The 8,027-nt window shown below is 33.2% G+C and overlaps 1 protein-coding gene across 2 annotated transcripts in view; it reads left to right on the top strand.

Annotated features, from left to right (window-relative positions):
* Positions 1 to 1,026: 1,026 nt before the first annotated feature.
* ND-75 (NADH dehydrogenase (ubiquinone) 75 kDa subunit) overlaps positions 1,027 to 8,027 on the top strand; it is a 73,533-nt gene continuing 66,532 nt past the window's right edge. Inside the window, exon 1 of one of the 2 annotated variants that reach the window (XM_067269240.1) lies at positions 1,027 to 1,105. The gene's annotated coding sequence lies outside the window, so the exon portion shown is untranslated. The remainder of the gene's footprint in view (positions 1,106 to 8,027) is intronic. The other variant, XM_067269242.1, reaches the window with a different exon arrangement.

Genomic DNA, 8,027 nt, shown 5'->3' with positions numbered 1-8,027 from the left:
GAAGCGAAATCTTTTAATAATAAAGTATTTCTGAAAGTCGATTGCCTGACGGTCGATGGTGACAAATTCACCTTCAATTTGGAAACTAGTGAATTACAGAAGATTGATACTCAGTGGCGTAGCTGCATAGTCAACGCCCTGGAGTAAGTAGAATCGGTGCGCCCCTTGTTCCTCGGAAGAGGTCTGGCGAAATTCATTTTGAAGATTTAATTTAAAAACATATATCTAATTATTTCGATTTAAAACCTTACTTAATAACAATTTATTTGAAATTCGAGGCATTTCAACAATAAGATATTCAATTTAATAAATACAAAAGTAATAATAAAACAAAATGCCTTTATTTAAGTACGGAGTACCTAATAATATTTACCACATATTATTCAAAGTGTAATGACAAAATGTGTGCAACTTTAGTTTCATAACAAGTATATAATAATACATAAAATACTTCAAAATTGTTTTTTCGCTTTTTCGTTTACAAATTGGTCAATCACTTTCTCCAGATCAAGTTGACAAGTTTTGATTAATTTTAATATTTTATAAAAGAAACATCTGAGTTAACAACGAGAAAATTTCATATATTAAAAGAATTTCGAATGTTTACAGCTGACACTCCCTATGCTCAAGCCAAAGTTACGCCTTGACGCAATTGAAACGTTCGAAGTGGCAGAAATATTTATTACGCCAGTATCGTAGTTTCTTTTTTTTTTTTTTTTTTTTTTTTAGCTCTTTCCGCCCTGTGGGCACTAAGAGGGCCTCTTTGCCAGTATCGTAGTATTGGAGCTACATACATGCATGGACCAGTGTAACTATCGACTCTGGTATTATTAAAAAATACGATTTTTTGCCATATATTATTAATTAATTTTCTATGGAAATAAGTACAAATTATTTTACAAACACATAAAATTAATTCAAGAAATAATTAAAAATAGTTTTAAATATTGAAATAGTAAATAATCATTAATAATTTTTCAAATTAATAAATTCGAATTCTGACGGCAGGTGGCGAGATAGTGGTGTGGTCGTGGTCTGTTGGTGGACTAACGACTTTATAAAAGGTTATTTAAAGATCTTTTAAAAAACAATTAATTTAAAATCGGTAACTATTGTTAATTTTTATTAATTGCAAATGGTTATTATTAATACATTTAAATGATGACGGGGTAATTAATGCTGTTATCATTAAAAAATAGTTTAAAAATAGAGATGCGTATGCAACACTGAAAACAAAAATAACTTCAACTTGTAACAATTCATATTTATCGTATTTCGATTTAAAATTAAATTTATATTAATATTTTGAATCTGCGCGATCTCATTATTTGTATAAAATAACAATAATACGGTGTAGGATTAGTTTTAACGTGATTTTTTTTATAAGTTTCCTTGGTATAAGTTTATAAAATATACACTTTTTTTTCAAAAGTAAATATCTTGCTCTTGCTTTAAGGCAAAGGTCATATCTGCTTTAAAGCTGCAATATCTTATTTGCAGCTTGAAGCGTGAATTGGGGCCGGCGGTGGCCCGAGCAGTTCTGTTCCCAGAACGTCGGGAGTTCGGTTGTGGGTTTGCGCCTGGCAGGACGGGCTGGCCACGTGGAGTTTTCCCAGTTCTTTCCGTGTCTGTAATGTCTGAATAGGGGCTGGTTACCCTTAAAAGACCTCCTGGAAAGCGTCCTCTAGGCAGATTGCCCAAATGTTTTGTTACCTTAACTTAACAAAACAAAACAAAGAAGTGTGAATTGATTGATTTTTAATGAGGTACGACTTTCCTTAACTTGCTTTCTGTAATGCTAAATGATTTGTAAAAATTGATGAAAATTAAAAAATCAAAACTATTTTAAAACAGTGTTTAAAGTTAGTGATTATTTGTTTATAAGATAGGAACTAAAAATCCTTATGACTTTAAATATATTATCAATATAGTTATTTCCTGTCATGCATAGAGTTGATGCATAGTACATCATACAAACATAAATTAAAATCTTTATTAAATGTAAATATAGTACAGAGGTACCTTGTACATTGAATGACTATAAATTTGAATGCTAAATTTGAGAAATGTTGGCTTCGGACTTTGAATGATGTTTTAAAGTTCTAACTGTAAGCACAGTGAAAAAATGCACTCGAAGCAAAATGCACTCTGTTGCACTCTTGCTTTGTCCTCTCTTGCTTTCTCTCTTGCATTACACTAGTATGTTTTCAAGGCTTTTTTTGCTTTATTTTTAGTGTTTGGTTATATATATTGTGTATTATTTGTCAGTTTTTAACAGTTTCTTTCAGTTTTTTTTATTTCATCTATGGGTTTTGGGCACCCTGTATATTTTGTATTGTTTACTTCAAAATTTCTCAAACAGAACTTTTTAAACCACATTTGATATGTTCAAAGTTAGGAACATCTTCCCCATACAAATTACATATTTGTTTTACTGTTTGTATGTTGTTATATTCTTCCCAAAACTCATAAATCATAAATCTGATTGCTTTTAATCCAAAGACATTTCAATTTTGTTTTATTCAAACAAAATGTGAAGTAAAAACTTTAAAATAAGCTTTTAAACAAAGAATACAATCTCACATTAGCAATAATGTGTCAAATTTTACAACTGTTATATTTAATCACACATCTATGTTAAGTAACAATGGCTGTTAAAGAAAACACAAACACTTTCTGTTTAACTCAATATGATATTTACTTATTAACTATGGCATCCAAGAAGAGGGTAGAAGCAACAAATTAAATCTATTATACGCCTTTAAAGTATCCAGCATATTATTAAATTATCATAAGAACGTTTTCGATCCCTTTTTATTATGATAATCCCGTTTCTTATGATAATTTAATAATATGCTGGATACTTTATAGGCGTATAATAGATTTAATTTCTGATTTATTTGTTCCAGTAAGCATTTATTATTAGGAAGCAACAAAGTTTAAGAGGAAGGTTGTAGTGCTGATGATTGAGATGAAAAAGGAACTTATCACAAAGCATGAAATGGTATGCTTGCAGTGGATCTTGTGCCCATGTTTAAGATACCAAAGTTGATGATGTAAGACTAGTAAATGCAATTTACATTTTATCGTACACTATTTATGTATTTTATTTATTGTTTTCATGTTTTAATTTATTATTAGGACAATTAATTTTGTTACTATTTGCATATTTGCTGTTTTAAGTTTATCAAAATGTAGTGTTACCACCTTTACAAAATCGCTAACCCGGACGGCAGGTCAGGTTTGTTCGAACAGTCAGTCAAGAAAGTTTAGGAGGCCATACCATTGGCTTAGCCTTGGAAATGAGGAAAGAAGAAGAGTTGAAGGGGGGAAGAGGGAAGACGGGATAAGAATGACAGGATAGCAGGAAAGTAGATCTATGAGCAGCCAACACAGAGTCCCGTTTATAAATCCAAAATCAAAGAATACAGTGGGTAGGCGAGTGCCTAACATAAACAGTGAAAACGCTCTATCCTGCAGTTACAGAACAATTGACAAAACATGAAATGTAAATGAAAATACACTGCAGTAAATTACAACAACAATAGCGGTCTCCAACTTGGAGAGTACAAAATTGCCCGACAATAGACACATAACAAAATGCGACAACAATTCAAGAAACATGGCTCTCCGGTTTGGAGAGAACGAAGACCCAACATGCCAATGACCACTGGCACAAGGGCGCAACATCAATAGTAGAATATAGAAACCTCTGATCCGGAGAGGAGCGGTAGCCCAACGAAACAAGCACCCCGTCTACCAAGAGCAACAAAACAGTGAGAGTCGCGACAGAAGTTCCTGATGCATGCGCAATATCATTTTACAATGCAAAGAATAACATGCATACCAGTTCTAAATCAGCTACAGTTAGGGACTAGGGACTTGCATAGGAGTAATGTATGTAACCTAAATTAAGAAAGAACAGATAATAGAAGATGTGTACGGACATACAAGCAAAAAAAGAAAAAAAAAAGTCAAGAGGTAGTTTGCGCATCACACGTCGGCATAAACAGAGTAACACGGCGGAATGGCAGATGAGTTTCAGTGAGTATGAGGTCTTTTGCTGTTCAAATGGTATAAATTTATAAAAATATTTGCAAGAACTTGTGTTTTGTCATAATTTTACAATTTCTACGAAATTCCTGGACAAAATTAATAGTTCACCTGGACAGTGAGTCCCGAACTGTCTGGGTGAAAACCAGACGGGTGGTAACATTATCAAAATGGGTATTGTTTAGAGTCTGGAGACAAATTAATTCGCTTTACATTATTTCTAATGGGAAAAATTGACTCAGAGTTCAAACAGGCTGCTGGAATGAATTAAATTCAAAGTAGAAAGCACTACTGTATTCTGATAATTAGATTCCTTCCAGCAAACAATCGAGAGAAGCCTTAAAAAAATGAAAAATTTTTGGATATGTCTGACCAAACCTGAAAGGTTGTAATGAAGACTGGAGCAAAATGATTGGGTGAATTGCCTAGTAAAGTGGTTTAAATTTAACTAGATAAGCAAATGGATTGTTATTGGTTTGCTTATCCAGCTGCATTAGCTTTGGTATACATTATTCTATAAACCATTATAAATGAGTAAAACAAACACTAACCAAAATGAAATATTGTTTGTATCATACTGTATGATACAAACTAGGTTAGGATGTTATTGGTTAAAAAATTTTTTAACACTAGTTATGAAAAGTTGATTGATTTAACAAACTTAAATTCAGCAAAAATTGAGAATATTTCAACACCTAGTGAACTGGTCAAATATTCATTGAAAAGGGACGAATTGGTAATTTGTATCCACTTTGTGGTAGTTGTGTGTGTGAAAGCCTGGACTTGCTTCAAAAATCCGAAAGGAAATGATTATAACTTTTCCCACAGACTTTCTTCCCGGTGACACATTCAATGTGTCACCGGGAACTAATGAAAAAAATTGCTATTGGACATAGACATTGCAACATTGCCAAAGAAGGGCAAGGGGAAAACAGGAAGGAACCCCAAATAAAAGGCAAGGTCTGATGACAACACGGAGAGTTCGTTGTCATTGTAGTTCACCACCTTTGAACTGCTGTTTGCACCTGAACCTGTTTCGGATACTGCTCAAGCTGTTGCTGATCCTCTGCCCTTCTCAACACATCCAAACACTTTTACCCTTTCGATTTGTCGAAGGACCTTTCGAACCACATTGCAGACCAGCAGTACATCGATCTGCCTATTCTACGATTCCCCAAGGAACCAACTTCTACTAAGCTATTTATCAACATCAACCGATTTATAAACTCTCTTGCAGTCAGAGACTATAATTGATATATAAAATTAGTATCTTAACTATGCACAGAAGTGCATAAATTGCATATAAATAAATGGGTATTGTTAATTGTTAAAGTCGTAGTGGAGTACATTCACTTCTAGTTGTCTCAGACCTCCATTCCGAGCCCAAGTGCCTACAATGTGAACGCTCGTGTGTAAAATGTGGCCATTGAGGTTTCTGTGTCTGTCCTAAAAGACAGTGTATTCAGTCCTGACGATTTAGTCATCGCAAATGCAGTGTTTACCTTTTGGTCTTGTGGTGCCAAAGCATAGGGGGTGCTTCGTGCATTGTCACATATGCTAGTGGGAATCTATCCTTAAAGCTACTTTACCAGGCAACGCACTATTATTTCTGGACTGATGATATTTTTGGTTTTTCTGTCTGTATAGCAATGGAATGCAACTTTAGAAGGTGATAAGGAAGGCGTGACAGAATTAAAATCTTTCAAGTTAAAATTTATTTATGAACGTATTTTGTGTTTTTTACTATTCAAATGCTTACAATGGAAATAAAATAACAGGTTAACTTTTTATGGTTTTTGTGTGTTTGTCATATTGCCTTAGCATAACTATATTAACCATCTATGTCAACAAAAGCTAACATTTAAGCCAACTTTCCAATTTGCAGTTTATAAAGCTAGAAATTCTAAAAAATAATAACTGCATAATTTAAATGACAATTAAATTCTGTGTTATGTTTTAAAAATCAACTGCAAAACTATATACAAGGTTAGTGCGATGTATTTGTATTTATTATCGCTTTGTTCATTGGATGGATTTTAATTAAATTCTCATTACCTCTGTCAATAAAATAATATATACAGTCTGAAGATTATAATTTTAATGAGAATTTGATTATATTTTGAACAGAAGTAAAATAGCCTACAAAGTTATTGTTAAATTAAATTAAATGATGATATAATGTACATTGGGATACTCATAACTATGACACAATGTAATAGTGTTAAAGAAATAACTTACATACATTGGTTGGGAGTGTTTTTAATATTTTATGTTGAAGCTAGTGGATAGAATATCCAATACATGTGGAAGTTATAGTCAAACATTGATAATATTTATATTGATTGTCTTTGCATCTCTTGCTCTCTAGTGGAGCAAGAGATCCATTCTTTGTTCTGAAAGTGTATGGGTATTCAGAATAAAGTGTCTGACTAAAGCATATAACAGACATGGACAAATGCGGCTTTTTTTGAGTTACATGCGGTTCTTGCTGAAAGTGTTAATTTCTGTTTTTTATTATTATTTTTACAATTTTATTTTTATAATTTTGTGAAAATATGTTTATTAAAAAAAATTCAATATTTGTTTTATATTATATTTATATTATATAATAAAATCGTGCGCCTTACCATACTATCGCCACCGCTCCCACTGAACTCTTGCTTGCCCACCCCTGGCATATAATAACAGCATATCATTCCCATTGAGAGACAATAACTCTAACTTGGCTACATCATGTCTATAGTATTCATTTATACTGTATTAATCTCTATTTTAAATGAACTTAATGAACACAAGTTTCAGCAAATAACATTTGTAGTGGCTTGCTGGGGTTAGAGTAAATCGTGTACAATTGTTAGGAGCATTGTTCCATTTTTTTACTGTCTAGGTATGTATTTTATACCTCCCATACAAATGAATCCCTAGTTTTGGAGAGAGACTTTTCAGACTTAAAAAATTGACTTTAGGTGACTTAACATATCATATATTCGAAGTTGCTTAGTCCAAAGGTAGTGTCCAGGATGAGAGAAATCTTAAAGGTGCTAAATAGATTATAAAGTAGACTTAGAGAGTGAAGCCTGTTGTTCAATCCAAACTGATTAGTAATAATTACTAAAAGTTCAAGTTAGCACAAACACACCTTAACTGCATCAATTGGCAGAGAAGTAATAACTTTTTTACTGTTAATTGTTGCTTTGGTGAAGAAGTTCCACAGATGTCTACATTTTCTATTTGAGATTTGATGTATTTAATGATTTAAATATAAACTAAAGCTTCTCCCACACCGGGTTGTATAAACAAAATAAATACCTTCTATAACCGATAACCGGCGTGAAATATTTATAAACTGGCAAACGTTTTCGCTGCTCCTCCTGGGCTCTTCCTCAGGCCAATTTTTGCTGTAACTGGATTCGAAAATTGAATGCTTTGAATAAATGGAACGTGTTCTGCTTCTAAAAGTTCGAGTACGCGCGGCAACCGCGTGCCGTTCTAAACTTTTAAAATTTCTTTTTTTTGGTTGGGAAAACGATGTGCGCATCCTATGCTAATTACGTGTAACATTTAACCATTTACGACCTTTCTTCCAATAAAAATTGCCAAACTGTAGAGAGATTCATTTCCTCTTTGAAATTGATGCATGTTGTGCAATCGGCCTTGAAAATTTCCATCGCTTCCAAAGTTCTCAGATTTTCTTGATGTTGGGTGGTGCGGATCACTCCTGCCTCATTAAAAATCGGTGTTACGTCTGGGTTTGTTGCATACGAGGACAATGCCGTTGTATATTTATAGCGGGTAATATCGGATTTATGCTCCTTTATTCTAGTGCATAGTGGATGTTTGGTGGACCCTATGTACAATAATTGCTTCTGTCATCTGTCGTCTTTCAAAGGGATACTATATACTACCGGAAGTCTGTTCGGGTTATGTGCGTCCTTTCCGTTTCTCAATAGACTGTATATGGAAGGGTTTTTCCT

Source organism: Centruroides vittatus, unplaced genomic scaffold (assembly GCF_030686945.1).
Source record: "Centruroides vittatus isolate TY-2023 unplaced genomic scaffold, ASM3068694v2 contig_349, whole genome shotgun sequence".
Classification (NCBI taxonomy): domain Eukaryota; kingdom Metazoa; phylum Arthropoda; class Arachnida; order Scorpiones; family Buthidae; genus Centruroides; species Centruroides vittatus.
The sequence above is the reverse complement of the archived record's forward strand: the minus strand, read 5'-3'. Positions and strand labels throughout refer to the sequence as shown.